At 34.2% G+C, this 18191-nt stretch overlaps 1 long non-coding RNA gene across 2 annotated transcripts in view; it reads right to left on the bottom strand.

The window, feature by feature from the left end:
• Nucleotides 1–869: 869 nt before the first annotated feature.
• The window catches only part of LOC143233528 (uncharacterized), a 39030-nt gene continuing 21708 nt past the window's right edge, over nt 870–18191 (bottom strand). The window contains exons 1-3 of one of the 2 annotated variants that reach the window (XR_013018201.1): nt 7061–7180; nt 2133–2393; nt 870–916 (exon numbers count right to left, since the gene is read on the bottom strand). This is a non-coding gene — a long non-coding RNA (uncharacterized LOC143233528). Of the gene's footprint in view, nt 917–2132; nt 2394–7060; nt 7181–18191 lie in introns of those variants that run through there. The other variant, XR_013018202.1, reaches the window with a different exon arrangement.

Here is an 18191-nt window from a genome sequence, read left to right on the forward strand (position 1 = left end):
GAACATTCTAGAACACTATAAATGTTCTCGAGCATTCTAGAATATTCTTATCTACGTTGCATAGAGAGCCCTCAATCGATGATGAATCAGGAAAACCTGAAATAATATCATACTATAACTCCACCAAAGGAGGAGTCGATACACTAGACCAAATAGATTCTTTTCCACAAAAAGAAAGACCAGAAGGTGGCCAATGGCACTATTTTATAACATTCTTGATGCTGCCGCATACAATGCTTACCTTCTCTATCGCCAGCGCCATCCAGAATTCGCATCAAAGTACCAAAAAAGAGCAAGACGTGAATTTCTGAAGTTGCTTACTGATGAATTACTGCCTGAAGAAGATACAAATGAAGTGATCCCTCCAAAAAGACAAAAAGTTGCTGAAGAGAACATTAGGAAATGGTGTCAAATATGCGCACGTGATTCAAGGAAAAAGACTTCTTCAAAGTGTATCAAATGTAGTAAAATGGCTTGCAATGACCATAAAGTTACCCAGAGTGTATGCATAAATTGTATAGAATAAATATTTTGTCCAAATTTATACTTTGCTTATATGAAAATAAATTTTTTTTTAAATATTTTTGGTGGGGGTCAAAAATGACCCCCAGTGTGGGCAACGTAATTTTTTTGAGTGTGTGTACTAGGGTTAAATTCTAATGTTTATCTTATTCTGTTTAAGAAAGACTGTAATTTACTAATATATTTCGAAGCCTACGCATAGACAGGTCAAAAGAAAGACACTGCACAAATAGTCTCTCAAGTTTTACAAAAAACAACTTCATTTTTCTTGCAGAAAGGCTACAATTATGAAATATTTGAAAACAAAACAATTAGTTCTTAAAGGTATTAAGTTACCTTTGCCCACTCTCCAATTTCTTTTGGTGCTGAGGAAAAGGAGGGGTGATTTTCAATGCTGAAAAATAAATTCAATACTTAAAAGCCTTTTACAAATATGTTTAATTTTATAAACTACGCTGCTACAAATTGTAAACAGACTTATACCTTGCTTTACTTAAATATCTACAAATTACAATAATTTCAAATGGATGTATATTCCAACATTATCTGTTTAATTTAACACAAATTTTATTCTAAGGATAAAATAAATAGAATAAAGAATGTTGATAACAAAAGCAGATAAAAAGTAAAGAAAGAAAGGATATTGTTATATGAGAAAAATACATACATAAATTGAAGACAAAAGAAAAAGAGAAACAGTGGTTAACATAAACAAAGGAAGAATAGGTAATTTGTAAGAAAATATATGTTTGATCCAGTAAAAATAGTTTGAAAAATTATATGAACTGAAATTTGATATTAGGATTAGTTTAAATGTGTATTTTTATATCTAAATGCTTTATTTTTGCCAAACTTCTAATAGTTTTATACATAACATAATGTTTTGAGACAAAATGGGACCTATTAGTCCATCTTAATTGTTTCATCCTCTAAACTAAAAGTATGAATAAAGAAATTATTTAAAAACTATTAAAGTCAACCTTTATTACTCATGTACCTATCAAGTTTTCTCTCAAATGCACTTAAATGTACTGTCTTCACAACTTTTAAAGGCTAACCAGTGTGTTAAAAAAATAAAACTGTTTTAGCCGAAGACGATACCTACTCTGCCAGAATTTATATTTGTGACCCTAGTCCTACTGTTATCAGTTGTGAAAGAAAAAATACAAAGATGAAACCATAAAATGATTAGAAAGTAATAGGAATTATAACCATTATTCTCTAAAAATTTTTCATTACAAAATAAGAATAAAATGGCATAACACATTTGCTACTAGATATTTTACAGACCCTCTACCCATAAAGTTTCTATGCTGAGTTCTTTAGCTCCCCTCAGGGCTAAGGTTTTCAATTAAAAAAAGGGTAATATAAAACAGTATGTTTTCAATATTTCAATTTCTTTCAACTACAAGGAAACTTAGATTTAAAGACTAATTTTCCCCTTTTTTGAGGTTCTAAGTTTTCTGTTTACTATGTATCCATATTATACAAATATGAAAATACAATGCTACACAAATATTTTTTGTTTTTACACAACAGAATAACATAAAACTGTTTCCATTTTTCTTAAAATATATTACTGTATTACTATAAAGCATAAATTCACTCACATTCTTTGCTTTTGACTTTTGAAGTAAGTCTTCATCTATGCCAGCCTTTGGTGGGGAGATAGACTCATGAGCCTGAAACAGGGGTAGTACATCATTTCTCACCCCATCTCCTTTCTCTCCACTGTTGTTTATTGTATTCCAGTCTGCTGTCATGGTCAAGTTCACATTATAATTTTTGAACCACTCTGGATAAATGCTGGCAATAGTTTCTAAAAGATCCTGGTCTAGTTGAATCCCCCAGTATATGTTTACTTCCACTATCTATTGCAATGAAAAATACTCAGTACACTATAATTTCTCTGAGTAACTAAAATTTAAGTGCCTATACTATGTAACATCCAATTGTTTAACAAGCCTTTACCACTAATTTATAACAATAAATAGTATCATTAAAGAATCAATTTTCTGGAAAGATACGAAATTTCTTTCTTAGGGTCTAAACTTAGACATATATAGGAATGTCTTGTAAGCATAAAGTATTCCAAATGAATAAGTCACAAAAATGTACAAATTATAGTCTTTAATTCATGCCTTTTCACTTCTTAATATTGTGGTGTACTCCCATGAATCAATGAAATTAAAATTCTCCCTATTGGATTTACATCTGAAGAGTTGTAAAATAAACGTTTATGCATATTTGTTTTATTTTATCCAAATGTTATTTTATTCTACAATAATGATAGACAGACTTCCAGCTGTGAAAGAAATTACCATTTATCACCAAAACAAGCACAATCTTTCAAGGGCAATATATTAATAAATATAGTGCATATTTCAGGAAAACTAATTACTAAGATTTATTTTATTTCTACAGAAAAATTATTAAAACAAAAATCTTGTATGAAACTGTCAGTATAATACAATTAAAAAAACTAATGCAAATACTTTTGAAAAAAATAAGCATTAGATCTTAAAGCATGAAGAACAGAGTATGAGGAAGAAACAAAAAAGGTCAGAACACTAGTTTTATCAGTTTTTTTTTATCATTCTAACTTATTTACTTTTGTCATCCTAAGCATTCTCCAGGTAAAGTAATGAGAGTGTATGACACTTTTTCAGAGGAGGGTTGTATAGTTTTATTCCAATTTAAGTTACGAGTAAGAAAGCTAAAGTTTAAGAAACAAATAACTGATATGGGGGTGGGGTATATTTTGAACTTTCAATTCAATCAAAATATAAACTGAAGATTTGTTTGAATTATCAAAACTTTTGCTACCAGTTTTTGCTGAATGAAGGTAGAAATTGCCCAAATCACCATATTTGCTGTTTCTAATTTTGCCCAAATGAAAACTGAAAATTTGCCCAAATGGCAATATGTATTCTAAGCTAGTTTAGTGGGCCCCCATCAAAATGAAGTTATGAGTAAGAAAGCTAAGGTTTAGGGAATAAGTAACTAATATGGATGTGGGGTATATTTTGAACTTTTAATTCAGTCAGAATATAAAGTGAAGATTTGTTTGAATTACCAAAACTTTTGCTACCAGTTTTTGATGAATGAAGGTACAAATTGCCCAAATCACCATATTTGCTGGCCCCCCACCTGTAAATGTTACCATCAGTCTTAGAATCCTTATAAAGATGCTGTAGATGTTTCAACTATATTTAGAATGCTGGTACTGGTAACAACAAAGAGCTACAGAGAGGCAATTTGTGATCCTTGAATAGCTTTTCTTTGATGAAACTTCTGTTTCTGTTCAATGACCAATATATTCAACATTTTCTTCATGGTTCACAAAGAATTTTAAAGTTTTTTTTCATTATACTAAAGTGAAAGTATTTGTTACTAATACTCTATTAACACAATCCACAAATAAGTGTATTTGGAAATCAATAAAAGGTCTTAAGTTTGAACTCAAAGAATTTGAAACAGTATATTGGTGAAAAAGTACTTTGGGCATCCACAAGGGGGAGACAGAGGGTACTTCCTTTCCAGATTATTAATTCTGCAATTACCTAGTTATAATTTAGTCATCTTGCCTCCCTCTGTAATATGTCCTGTGAATTCTCTTGCTGACTGGTAGAAACAAAACCTTTGTTCCACAACCAAAGAATGTTTAATTTTGTCAGGTACCATTGGGAAAAATTACAGGTATTTAAAAAGATCCAGCACTTACAAAAAATAATCTCTTTGTCATTCAGAAGCTACATCATCTTTTAAAGGGTATATGAACCTTCTATTTGGATCTTTATATATTTAAATAACATAATTATTGCTATGATTTGTCTGCTTTGAGGTTGTACTAATTCTGCAATGCTAAACATTTCAAGAATAACGTTAGAAAACAATACTGAAAAATCATCATGGCTTTGGATATATGGTGTTAAAAGTTTCCTCAGATATATAAGAAAAAAAAGATTTCCTAGTGGGTTGGTGGTAATTTTCCAGGCTTATATTGCTAAACTCCAGGATTTGATTTTCTATTGTGAACACAGCCGACCAGGTAGCTTTGCACTAAATAACCAACAAGAATAGGAAAGAAAGTGACCAAGTAATATAGGTGAATGAGATATCACTAAATTTCTTGAATAAAATAAATAGAACTAGTAAAACATGAAAAGTAATGTGTGTGTGTTTTTCTTATAATAAAGCCACATCAGGCTATCTGCTGAGTCCACCAAGAGGAACTGAACCCATGATTTTAGCATTGTAAATCTGTAGACTTACTGCTGTACTAGCAGGGGACTGAAAAGTAATAAGAATTATACCTAAATTTATACATTTAGATTCAACTCAAAATATGATGTGTTTTTTTTTCTTTTCAGATGCTCATTAGTTATTTTAAATTTTTTTATTAAGTATTTCTTATGCTCCAAGAAAAGCTACCATTCTTCAGAAACTTGTTTAAAAAATTGTAGATCTAATTCTGATTAAGCACTAGGAGCAAACTTTCTGTGGAATAGACTGGGTGTAAATAATGTCACATATCTCTATAAACCAATCCCATCGACTGTTTCGAATTGTCTATTGTACTCAATAGAGCCCAATGGAATGGTGAAAAAGTACAATACTCCACTGGTGATAATATGCATAATTGACTACCATTTCTGAACCATATGTCTCATCTCCTAATATTAAATTATGCATACACCACATATCTTACTTTCCTATCATTAATGCCCCCGTCCCCCGAGTTGAATAGTGATGTTTGCAGACTTATACTGCTAAAAACCAGGTTTTGATACCCATGGTGTGCATAGCACAGGTTAACCTCTGTGTGGCTTTGTGCTTAATAACAAACAACAACAGCAAAAAACTATTGTAAATATTTATTATTCACAACATGGTTTGATTTTTCTAGTTATAACTTGAAACCAAGTACAACTATCATTTAGTCATATACTAACTCAATCCTTATTATTACTTTTTATAGGAGTTTTTGATCCAGGAGACTATCTACAATTTTTATGGGATAACTGTATAGCATTCTATATTGATTTATGTGGGACAATATTTCCTTTGTCATATGGAGCCGAGATGCTTCAGATGCTTGTCATTCAATTGCATGATTTTTCAACTACATGAAGGATGTGGCTCGTGACAGCAGTTTTATAGTTCTTATGGAGATTCGTCACTGATGCTGAAAAATCCAGAACTTGCTTGTTTTTGGTTGTTCAGTTAAATGACTGTTATGACTTTCCTTTTAGTTAATCATCCATAATACCCTTCGGTATATTTCAGAAAAACATTTATTCTGATATTTTTTAAATAAGAAACAATTTATTTTATTTGCTTTTTTGCATTTAAAAATTCAGTCATATATTTATTTTATTTTGATACTCTTATATATTTAATTCTTCCAACAGCACGTTTGTCTTCCTGCTAGAACAGTAGTATGTATTCCATTCTGTCTCATAAATAAAGTTTTTGCTTAATTTCACACAGTGTCTTAGTTGTTTCTATTGTTCCTCAATATATCATAATACCTGTTGACTACCAAATATTAGATCCATGAGCCTGCCTTTGTTGCAGTGTTCAAGTAATTGAGTGTTGTACTCAATTTTCTTTTCTTTTTTTAATTTTTACGCATTATTTCATTTGTAGTTTTGTCAGGTGTAGTGATTTAGGTGTCATCTATCATGTTAAGGATGACCAGTCTAAGGCAGTTGTGCCAAGAGAGCCCTGTTTTTTGGTAGTTTATCCTTGGGATAAACATATACTCTGGTTTTATGATAAAGGCGTGAAACTATCAGTCACATTGAACCACAAATGTAACAAGCCTACTTGACTTACTTGTTGTCGTCATATTTACCCTCCCGTTGCCAAACTGAATTAATTTCCATCTGCACCTGGTGAGAAACTCAAATACTGTCATACCAGGCTCTCTCGCACAGCGATACAGCTGTGCGGTAAAAAACCTTTGCAAAGGTAAGATGAAGCAATTCATAACTAAACCCAGCACTCGGTTTAACTAAATATTCGTGGATCTAGCATGTAACATGACACGTGTAGTGGTTTCTTGGAGATTGAATGAAAGAAACAAGGATCGGTGTGAAGCAGAAACAAAAATAGTCTACGGTAAAAACAGATCTACTGAAGATAGTTACGAAGTCGTACAGTCAAAGAACAAATAGCAAACGTTTGTTTCTTTGTAATTAAGCATAAAGTTACACGATATGATCAACCCACCAGGGGTATCAAAACTCGGTTTCAAGCGTTGTAAGTCCGCAAACATATCGCTGTGTCACTGGAAGGGGGGGGAGGCAATAGTAAACGAATTACTAAAATAAAAAAGAAATAAACTAGAAGTTTTAGCGAGATGCGGAACGACAGATTTCCATGAATGATGACCTCAATAAGAATAAATTGAAATAAAATACACACAGTCAGCAAACTAAATAGTGATAAATAGGATAAGCTTAACAAACAAACTTCTCTTTCAAGACAGAAACAAATCTGTTTGAAAATATTGAAACTGTTTACAATTCACCTTTTCTCTGTAGCTGACGAATCAGATTATCTGAAAATAAGAAGCGGAAGTATCTCCAGTCAACGTGGTAGTCGTAGAGCGATCTTTCATACAGCATCGACAAGGCAAAATACAATACCCTTTTTATGAAAAAACAAATGACAGAACCACCTAAGGTTAAATTTAGTACGTTACACCTGTCGAATTTAGTATAGTCTAAATTTGAAAAAAAAAAAAATCATATTTTGTAAACATGAAATATACGCTATAAGAGATGTGGTATTTAACATTTGTATATAAAAAAAATAGTCTATTTTAATGCTCTTTCGCACAGTAACAAAGCAATGCAAGTTTTGCTAGAAAGCTTCTAGTGCACATCTTTAATTGAAAAATATCTCATTAATTTTCTTTAAAATTACTAGTACTTTCTTTATAGAGAACGAAAGCAAAAATTAAACATGCGTTAAATATCAAGGAAACAATTTCAAGGTGAAATAAAGCATTCAATGTGAATAATCTGTGACAAGCTACACGAAAGCTATCTGCGCTAGCCGTCCCTAATTTAGCAGTGTAAGACTAGAGGGATGACAGCTAGTCATCACCACCCACCGCTAACTCTTGGACAACTCTTTAACCAACGAATAGTGGGATTGAGTGTTACATTTGTAACACCACTACAGCTGAATGGGCAAGCATGTTTGGTGTGATGGAGATTCGAACTCGCGACCCCCAGACCAGTAGTAGTTTATTACGTATCACTGGCAAATTATGAAAACTAATTTCGATTTTTCACACGGGTCTGGCATGACCAGATGGTTAAGGCACTCGACTCGTAATCTGAGGGTCGTGGATTCGAATCCCCATCGCACCAAACATGATCACCCTTTCAGCCGTGGGGGCGTTATAATGTAACGCTCAATCCCACTATTCGGTGGTAAAGGAGTAGCCCAAGAGTTACCGGTGGGTGGTGATAACTAGCTGCCTTCTCTCTAGCCTTACACTGCTGAATAAGGAACGGCTAGCGCAGATAGCCCTCGTGTAGCTTTGCGCTAAATTCAAAAGCAAACAAACAAACAAACAATGTTGATTTAGAATAACATAATTAAAACGAATCGTAAGTAAAATGCGCCACACCAGAATTACCAACGCACTTAAAGTAATATCATGAGAAACATAAGATTAAGTCTATAATAGCAAAATAAAGTGCATATTAGCTAACAGAAAATGGAGTGATCAACAAGGTCTTTTAACGAAACAAAACTTTACTTTAACATAAGACCCAGATTTGGCCCGGCATGGCCAAGTGTGTTAAGGAGTTCGACTCGTAATCCGTGGGTCACGGGTTCGAATCCCGGTCGCACCAAACATGCTCGCCCTCCCAGCCGTGGGGGCGTTATAATGTGACGGTCAATCCCACTATTCGTTGGTAAAAGAGTAGCCCAAGAGTTGGCGGTGAGTGGTGATGACTAGTTGCCTTCCCTTTAGTCTAACACTGCTAAATTAGGGGCGGCTAGCGCAGATAGCCCTCGTGTAGCTTTGCGCAAATTTTAAAAAAACAAACAAACCTAGATTCAATTAACATTTTCAGTACGACAAAGAATATTTAACAAAATATTTTTAAAGAATGTAACATTTGAGCATTTGACACAAAAAGACCTAACCAAACTTTGCACTATTTTGTGGCCTGGTTATATTTTCTCTTGTGATAATAATTATTTTATCCTGTATTTGTTCATTTCTTCAACGTTTTGGCCGAAATGACAAAATTAATTTACTTGAAAAACAACTATTTTATGTTACATCATATGTTCTTCCCAAGTTTCCATTTCAACAAGTATATTTACTGATAGTAATTAAAATATTTTAATATCATAGCGTTAATTAGGTATCGATCTGTTATATTATCATTTTTGATTCTGAGTAACTGCTTTTTTATTTAAAATATTTTTTTTATAGATTTATATAAAAACATTCCAGCTTTTTCGCTTTTTGGGGGCGTGGATTAACCACGTGGTAGAATATTAAATTTAAAAGCTGGTCAGAGTTTTTCAACTTGAAATTAGTCGTCCATTGATGATACCACTGCTAAGACGAAACAACCAAGATGAAATGGGGAGTTTCATGAATGCTGCCAAATTTTATTGTACCAAGACCGACGTAATATGGACAAAATAAGTTATTGTTTGTTTTTTAATTTCGCACAAAGCTACTCGAGGGCTATCTGTGCTAGCCGTTCCTGATTTAGCAGTGTAAGACTAAAGGGAAGGCAGCTAGTCATCACCACCCACCGCCCACTCTTGGGCTACTCTTTTACCAACGAATAGTTGGATTAACCGTCACATTATAACGCCCCCACGGCTGAAAGGGCGAGCATGTTTGGCGCGACGGGGATGCGAACCCGCGACCCTCAGATTACGAGTCGCACGACTTAACACGCTTGGCCATGCCGGGCCCAAATAAATTATTAAGAAAAGCGAAAAGTCTTTGCTGCCTTTGAGAATTTACTTTGAACCTTTGACATAAGCCCTTCTGAGCTCAAAATGAAAATTGTGTACGAGAGAAAAGGAGAATTACTAAATATACTGAATGTGACACATATGACACGCCGGCATTTACATTATCTTTTTACATTCTGTACAATTTATATCTATATTTGATACATTTACAGTCAGATATATAGTTAAATCAATTTTACTTTGTTGTGCTACGTTAATATGACATGCTTGTAAAGCTTGAAGTAGAGGAACCGTGTATTTTCTATTTAGTATTGATTTTGTAAACGAATGCATTAGTATTTAAAGAATGCTTTTATCTTAAGCATGTATGTTTTAAGGACTACTTCAGAGGTGAACTATCTATTTAGGGCATATTTCTTTCTTTGTTTAATCCTGATATACAGTGTGAAAACAAAGTGTATAATGTTTCAGATCTCGTTTTAAATGTGTTCAGTGTATTTTATAATTATGGTTAATTTATACTGTTTTAAGGAGTTGTTTTACTATGCACTGGCTAGATGATGGAAGACGAAAGTTTTTGAAGCACTGTTTACATAAATATGGATAATAATAAATTTTAAGTTTTGATTTCAATTCTGAAAGCTATCAAAGCAGAACTGACGGTTTCTGTTAATGAATGTTTCCCGCTGGTATAGCGGTAAAGCTACTGATTTACAACGCTATAATCAGGGGTTCGATTACCCTCGGTGGACTCAGCAGACAGCCCGATGTGGTTTTGCTTTAAGAGAAAAACACAAACTGTTAATGAATGGAAGGCCTTCTGGATAGTGACTTGTTGAGGACAAAAGGTAGATCCCAAATGTAACTTTTTTACATATCTCATAATTTATATTTATAAGAACATCTGCAGTATCGCAGTTTTCTTTACAAAGTGTATTTCTGTCTGCCCATTTTAATTTCGACTATTTCATTTCAATCCTTTTGATAAATTATTCGTCGAACCTCCAGATATTGTGGTTCAATTTACCCGTGTCTGTTTTATTTCTCTGTGTCGAATACTACATCTACATGTGATTCTGTCGATATTAGTAGCCACTTAAACTAGCCTTTTACAGTTTCCGACTCAAATACAACGTACGATAATGGAAATAGTGCAAAGTGTGTTCTGCTTTCAAACAGGTAGAACTGATCAAAAGTAAGCTATCTCTTTATTATCGTTTGTTTTTCTACGTTTATGTTGTTGAATATGGAAAATGAAGTAGCTGTTTAATCAACGGATTTTAGTTTAAAGCTAACCATTCATAAAAATGGGACAATTAACGAAGGAACTAAAAGTTATTTGCTTTTGTCAAACTTATCTCTCTCTTACACAATTCTCACATAAAATTCTATATACCGAATTATAAAACCCCTACTTCTGAAGGAATAATGGCCTACGAATTTATTATATATTCCACAACCTGGAATAGCAGGAAGTGAAACACCAAAACAAATATGGTGCCATGAACAGCTTTTGGTCTGGTTTCAAATGGAATAGTGAGAAGCCATGTATTAGAAGTGCAGAAATACGTGTTCCTAGTTAAACATTGAATGTCCTGTTGTACCAAGGATTTCATTAATTTCTAGTTGTATTATTTCAATAAAGTAAACAAATATGATGTAATTTAAAATTTTATATATATTGTAACTTAGGAGGTGAAATGACAAAAACTGGTGAGTATCATTCCACAATGAGATTGATTATGCAATGTCAAACAAGGATAAGTTGCTCACTGACTGGTAACTACTTATATATTACTTTAGCATATTATTGTAAATTCCATGTTTCTCGTGTTAGGTGTGTCCCCATCGTTTTATTTTATACATCTCTACTAGGTATGCTTGGCAGGTAATACTAATACATGCTGTTAAGCATTTTGAATTGCTATGCATCAAGATGTTCGACAGTGTCGACAAGTATTGAAAAGAGAACTGAAGCAAATGAGTTGTGGGTCTTAAGGTTATCTTGAAGGAATGTTGGACGAGTCACACCTCAAATAAAGATATTTTATCAAAAATTGGTTTCCAGAAGAAGCTGCAGATTAATATCAGGAAGAGACAGTAAGACAGTGGTGCACAAACTTTTTGAGTCAGGGGCCACAAACAGACTTCTCGTAACTGTTGGGGGCCACAAAAAGTGAAGATTAAAATCGTCCCACAGTTGTTTCACACAAGATGGAGATCACATTTAAGAACACGCAAATAACGATTACATCAAAGAGTTTGCACATTATTCTAAGAAATGTTATGATACGTCAACTGTCAGAAAGTCAGTGCGATGGATGGTGCTGCATGTCATCTACGAGCTTAGAAATATCTGGCTTGATGTTTGACGTTGAAAGACGCAAGACTGCTTCCAGATGATCATCAGTCAGTTGATTGCGAGTGTTGTTTTTGTTCAGTTTCATATGCGAGAAAGCCTGTTCACAGCAGTACGTGCTGCCAAACATGCTGGTGTGGACAAGTGCGTTCTCTTTCAGATTAACAAATATATCAGGCAACGTTTTGTAAAAGTCAAGCAAACTGTTTTCTCGGTAAATAGCACGCAATGCATCAGATGCCTGGAGATCAGTAAGTTCGAGCTGATATACTGCTGACAAGTCATCCACTGACACACTTGAACGGATCAGCAAAAAGTTTCATCAACAATCTGCATTGGTCAAAGTCATGAAACCGTTAGTTGAAGGATTGAATCAAGGTATCTAGCTTCCCAACACAAACTTGTGTGTCAATGTCCTGATTCTTCTGTAGCTGTGACTGAAAAGTGGGAAAGTGCACGAAGTTGCGTGATGCTGCTTGCTGCTGAAACAACTGCAACTTTGTCCTGAAAGCTGAGACGTGATTTGCAAGCTGACAGACAAGCTGATTTTTGCCTTGCAACTTCAAATTTAGATCATTCAAGTGTTGTGTCATGTCGACCAGAAAGGTCAAGTCAGCTTGCCATGCTGGATCAGTCATGGAAATCACTTCTGTGTCTTTGCTCTTGCTTCTGAGGAATTCTATCACCTCATCAATCAACTCCCAGAATCTTCTGAGCATCTTCCCTCGACTCAGCCAGCGTGCTTCACAGTGATACACAAGGTCACCATAGTCTGAATCAATTTCTTCAAGAAGACTTCAAAACTGATGGTAATTGAGCCCTCGTGATTTGATGAAATTAATGGTTTTCGTCACTATTGCCATCAGTGCCTGAAAACCAAGTTCTTTACTGCACAGGTTCTGTTGGTGAATAATACAGTGCAACTTCACCAACTGTCTGTTCTGCTTTCCTCGATGCTTCATCAACAGTGCTACCAGCCCGTTACTTTCTCTGATCATGGCTGGTCCTCCATCAGTTGTCACACTTACCAGTTTTGTGAAATCCAATGAAACACTACTACACAGTTGAACTGTCTCCTCGAATAGAGCAGACCCAGTTGTCTGACCCTTCATGAAACCCATGCCGATTAGGTCCTCTGTGATATCAAACGATGACGACACACCACGAACAAAAACTAGCAGCTGTGCTGTTGAACTGATGTCAGTCGACTCGTCTGCTGCCAAAGAGAAGTAGACAAAGTTGGCTACTTTATTTGTAAGCTGCCTTGTTACGTCTGCTGAGAGGTGTAAAATTCTTCATTGAATTGTCATTCGATTCAAAGCCACTGTCTGTAGTTTGCGAACTGCTTCCGGACACAACTTTTCCGATGCAGTAATCATACATTGCTTGACAAAATCACCATCAGTGAATGGTCGGCCAGGTTTCGCTATCATCATCGAAATATCGTAACTCACCTCACATGCTGCACCTAAATCTGCTGACTGCTTTGAGAAAACGTTCTGCTGGTGATTCAGCGACTGCCGCAGAGATTCAATTCGAGTTGTTCGTTCATCACCAACAACGTTGTGGAAATCTTTATGCTTCAACTCGTAATGACGCTTTATATTGGATACCTTCGCCACTGCTACTGTCGAATGACACAGCAGACAAATCACGTTCTTCTGTAGTTGAACAAAACAGTATTGCGCAGTCTAATCATCATAAAACTGTCGGTTTTCGTTGTCAACTTTTCTTTTACGATTAGCTGCCATTTTTGTTACGAAATAATATCAAAATAGGGCTCGTAAGTAAATCTCGAAGAACAATTGGAACGCGTGAGATTTCGTAATTACGGAAATGTTACGTCATTGCACCAATTATTAAATGCCTATGTATTAACGAGATTTACTTATTAAATTTTCTTTATTGCTCGACACAAATATGGAACCATCCAGTATCTAATCTAATGCATATTCTTCTGTAGCGCTTAATCTTTGCGCAGGCGCGAACTCTAAGCGCGCAAACTCTCTATGTTTGACTTTCATGTTGGACATCGCGGGCCACTCGGCAACTCGTTGTGGGCCGGACTTTGTGCACCACTGCAGTAAGAGTTTCTCAGAGATGTTATGAGAAAAGAGGAAATTGAAAGTCTGGCTGTAACTGAAGAGACCGTGGAAGACAAAAACTGATAAGCCAGAAGACCATGATAACCAACGTCCTGTTTGAATATGGTACATAGAGATATACAAGTCAGTGGAAGACCGTGATCACCAGCGTCCTCTTTGGATATGATACACTGAGAGATTGAAGTCTGTGGAAAGCCATGGTCACCCATGTTCTGTTTGGACATGATACATTGAGAGATTAAGATCTGTGGAAGGCCAAAATCACCAATATTCTGTTTGTATAAGGTACATAGAGAAAAAGAGGTGTATGGAAGGCCATGGTTACCAATGTCCTGTTTGGATATGGTACACTGAGGGATAGATGTCTGAGGAAGACTGTGGTGTTCAACTTCCTGCTAGTATATGATACTCAGAGGGAAAAAGCAGTAGTAAACCTATTTATGTACATTGCTTGTCTTCTGAGTTAAGATATAACCACATGAGGACCAAGTTGGTGTCATCTTGTTTACTTATGAACCGTGATTTTGCTTTGTAAGTTGTTTGTTTCTTTCTTTAATTTTGCGCAAAACTACAATAGCCTTATCTGCGCTAGCCGTCCCCCCATTTAGAAGTGTGAGACTAGAAGGAAGGCAAACTCTTGGGCTACTCTTCTACCAACGAATAGTTGGATTGACCGTAACATTATAATGCCACCACAGCTGAAAGGGCGAGTATGTTTGGTATACGGGGATTTGAACCCGCGATCTTCGGATTACGAGTCGAGTGCGTTAACCGCTTGGCCATCCCGGGCCTCTTTATTATTGCATGAAGTTATTTATTCTATCACCTAACGTTTCTCATTTCACTCTGATGTTATTTTTTAGTTCATCAAGCCCGTTTATTTTCAGGGCATGGTTTTAGTTAGTTTCTTTAGCCGGTATGTAATGTATCTGTTTTCCCTGCTGTAATTCTTATATTTTCTGCGAAAGGGTAAACTAACTTGTATAACATTTGTTTTATTTAATTGTGTGTAATGTAAGTATGTGTGTGTGTGTGTGTGTGTGTAGTTTTTCTTGGTATATTATCTATATGATGTATTCTTTTCTATATTTTTGAAATAATATTTTTGTATAACAAAGTTCAAAACTAAAAGTTTGTTTGTTGTTAATCTCAAAAGTATATAGTGCTATATTCATCACGGGTACTGAAAGTCGGATTTTAGTGTTATAAGTCTTCAGACTTATCGCTAATTCATTTAAGAAGGGGGGCAGAAATGAAATGCAAAATGACATGTGTATATGTATCTCAGAACGGCTAGTATGGGTATTAACACTTTTATTAATAAGGAGAGAGCAACGTTTCGATCTTCCTAGGTCATTCTCAGGTTAAGAAAGAGAGATTTTGAAAGTGACCGTTGCCGGACACATATCTTAGGGACGAGAGTATAAACGGCTACAGGATTGTAGAGGGCGATGCAGGTGGATGTTAGGTTACTAATTAATATAGGTATAAAGGTTAAATTGGTTTAATTGTGGTTTTAGTTGCTGTATAAGTAGAGCTTCTTTGATTTTGCATTTGTTTTCCTACTTAATATCTGGGTGTTTTCTTTAATTATGTTGTGTTTATTTGATTTGCAGTGTTCAAAGACGTGTGAAAGTGTTGTTGTTGTTGTTGTTCTTTGAATCTAGTTTCCATTTTTCTGCTTGTTTCTCCAATATAGAAGTTGTGGCAGTTGTTGGATTGTATTTTACAAATAATGTTGGTGTTACATTTGTTAGTGTAGTTTTTACAGTGTATGGTTTCCTACTTGTTTTTTGAATAAATTTGGTGGCCACAAAACTATGCTCACCCGATAAAATTAACAATTAAATCAACAAAATAAAACAACACTTCATTAACATCAACAAATTTCCTCAAAAAATGTGGAAAAAAGTATATGCACACATCTAAACCAACAACAAACAAACAACAATAAATCTCAAGATACAACTACAAAACCTTGTACTGCTGCATACCATATGTTCCCAACATCAGCGAAAAAATAACCAATATTTGGAAAAATTTATAACAAAACACAACATTTCAGTAAACACCAAATTCATTCAAAAACCAGGTACAAAACTAAAGTCCATACTATGTAAAAACTACACTGACAAACACAACACCAACATTATTTATAAAATACAATGCAACAACTGTCACGACTTCTATATTGGAGAAACAAGCAGAAAAATGGAAACTAGATTAAAAGAATACAAAAAACAAAACACCTTCACACATTTTTTAACACTGCAAATCAAATAAATACAACATAACCATAGAAAACACCAAGATACTAAGTAGGGAAACAAATATAAACAAACGAAAAATCAAAGAAGCCCAACTTACACAATAACTGAATCCAAAATTAAACCAATATAAAGGATATACCTATACTAAATAATAACTTAACATTTAATTGCAACGCTCCCTACAATCCCGTACTCGTTTATACTATCGTCCATAAGACATGTGCCCATTAACGGTCACTTTCAAACTATCTTTTTCTTAACCTGAAGATGACCTAGGAAAGTCGAAACGTTGTTCTCTCCTTATCAACAAAAGTGTTAAAAATACATCTCAGAACGACTGGTATGGGTATTATTTCAAGTGGGTTTCTAAGAAATGTGTACATGTTATTTTGTATGCTACATTTCAAGTTTGTTTTTGATATCCTAAGATTATAGTGCGGTGGAATTACAGTGAGCCTCACTATTTTGTTTTGGAATTACAACTTTATTTTAATATGCTCGAGAACGAAGCAAGGGGTGAGAAAACGTCAATTGTACTAGAAAGTTAAACTTATTGTTTTAAATCACTCCATTTTTAAATAGAATCTGAGACTTTAGTTTGAATCAGAAAATGTACGTTTTTGATCTGCTGAGAACGTGATAAAAGAGCTGGTTTTCAGTTTGGCATATTAGTGTTGATGCCTGTTTAAGTTAGCTTTTGAGAATTGCTAACCTTACGATGATAAAGTAAGGTGCAAATGTTTACTTATATAATTTGCCTGCTTATGATTGGTTGATACCTGAAGAAGAAAAAAAGCATTTCAAGTCATGTTACTTTATTTATCTTTTGTCTCTGCAGAGACAGAGAGCAGCAGAGATTGCCGACCATGGAAAGCAAAATAGGAGTTCAATCATATCTATTTTTTAGATTAACGTTGATCCTTTTCAAGTATGACACTACTAAAATATTTCATATACTAGTTCTAGAACCTCATGATATGCAGCTGTGATTTACTTATTCCATAAATGTTACATAGCTCGAAGTATCACATCTCTAAAGACTGTAATACGTAAGACTTCGAAATGAAAACAAAAAAAAAAGACTAGAAAAGCCTACTCAAGGTCATGGTAAAGCTTTAAGAAACTTGGTTCTTCCTATTTATTTGAGTTATTTATTATTGGGAAATCTGCCAATGTCAAACAGACGATAGTTTGTTGGGTTTTTTCTCTCTCACTTTTTTACGTCTCGTTTAGTGTGTTAAACTAACACTACCAAGGTTCACCCTGTTCAAAATAAAATTGTATCTTACATTTCATGCGTGTTTGATATACATCTTAAAAATAAAACATATAAATCCTAAGTATGTTTAGAAATATAAATGAATAAGTAAATATAGACATATATAGGCCATATCCTACCATTAAAAGGCTTTGTTAGCAAGCAAAAATTTAGTTTTTATACTAATTAAAATGTTATGTTTAAGCTTTAAAATATTTCCCTGTCACGTCCAAGACTATGCTAAATTGCAAGTGATGCTAATATGAATGTCTGTACTGTTTGTAGTTACATATATCAAACGAAGTTGTTATCTCAGACTAAATAGGAGATTTAGATTTTGTAGAATTGGTTTATAATTTGTTTTTCAGGCACATTGTGCTAAAATATTAAGAGTAAAAAAAGCACAGGAAACGACAGTTCTGAAACAATAAAAAGTAAGATAATTATTACAGGTTACAGCCGATTAGTTTCGGTGACACAGTTACTATCATTAGGGCTAATATCTACTCTTAATATTAATCGGTTTTATATAATCCTATACTTATTTAGTTATTATGATATCTTGTAATGAATTTTGCTTATTTGTTTGAATTTCACTTTATAAATAAATCCAACTTTATTTTTCAAAACGCTTTGTAATACTTTCAAAATTATGTATAAAAATGACATCTAAAACGTTAGTACGCCTGTGCATTATTTAGGTG

This window comes from Tachypleus tridentatus, chromosome 12 (genome assembly GCF_004210375.1).
Source record: "Tachypleus tridentatus isolate NWPU-2018 chromosome 12, ASM421037v1, whole genome shotgun sequence".
NCBI lineage: Eukaryota > Metazoa > Arthropoda > Merostomata > Xiphosura > Limulidae > Tachypleus > Tachypleus tridentatus.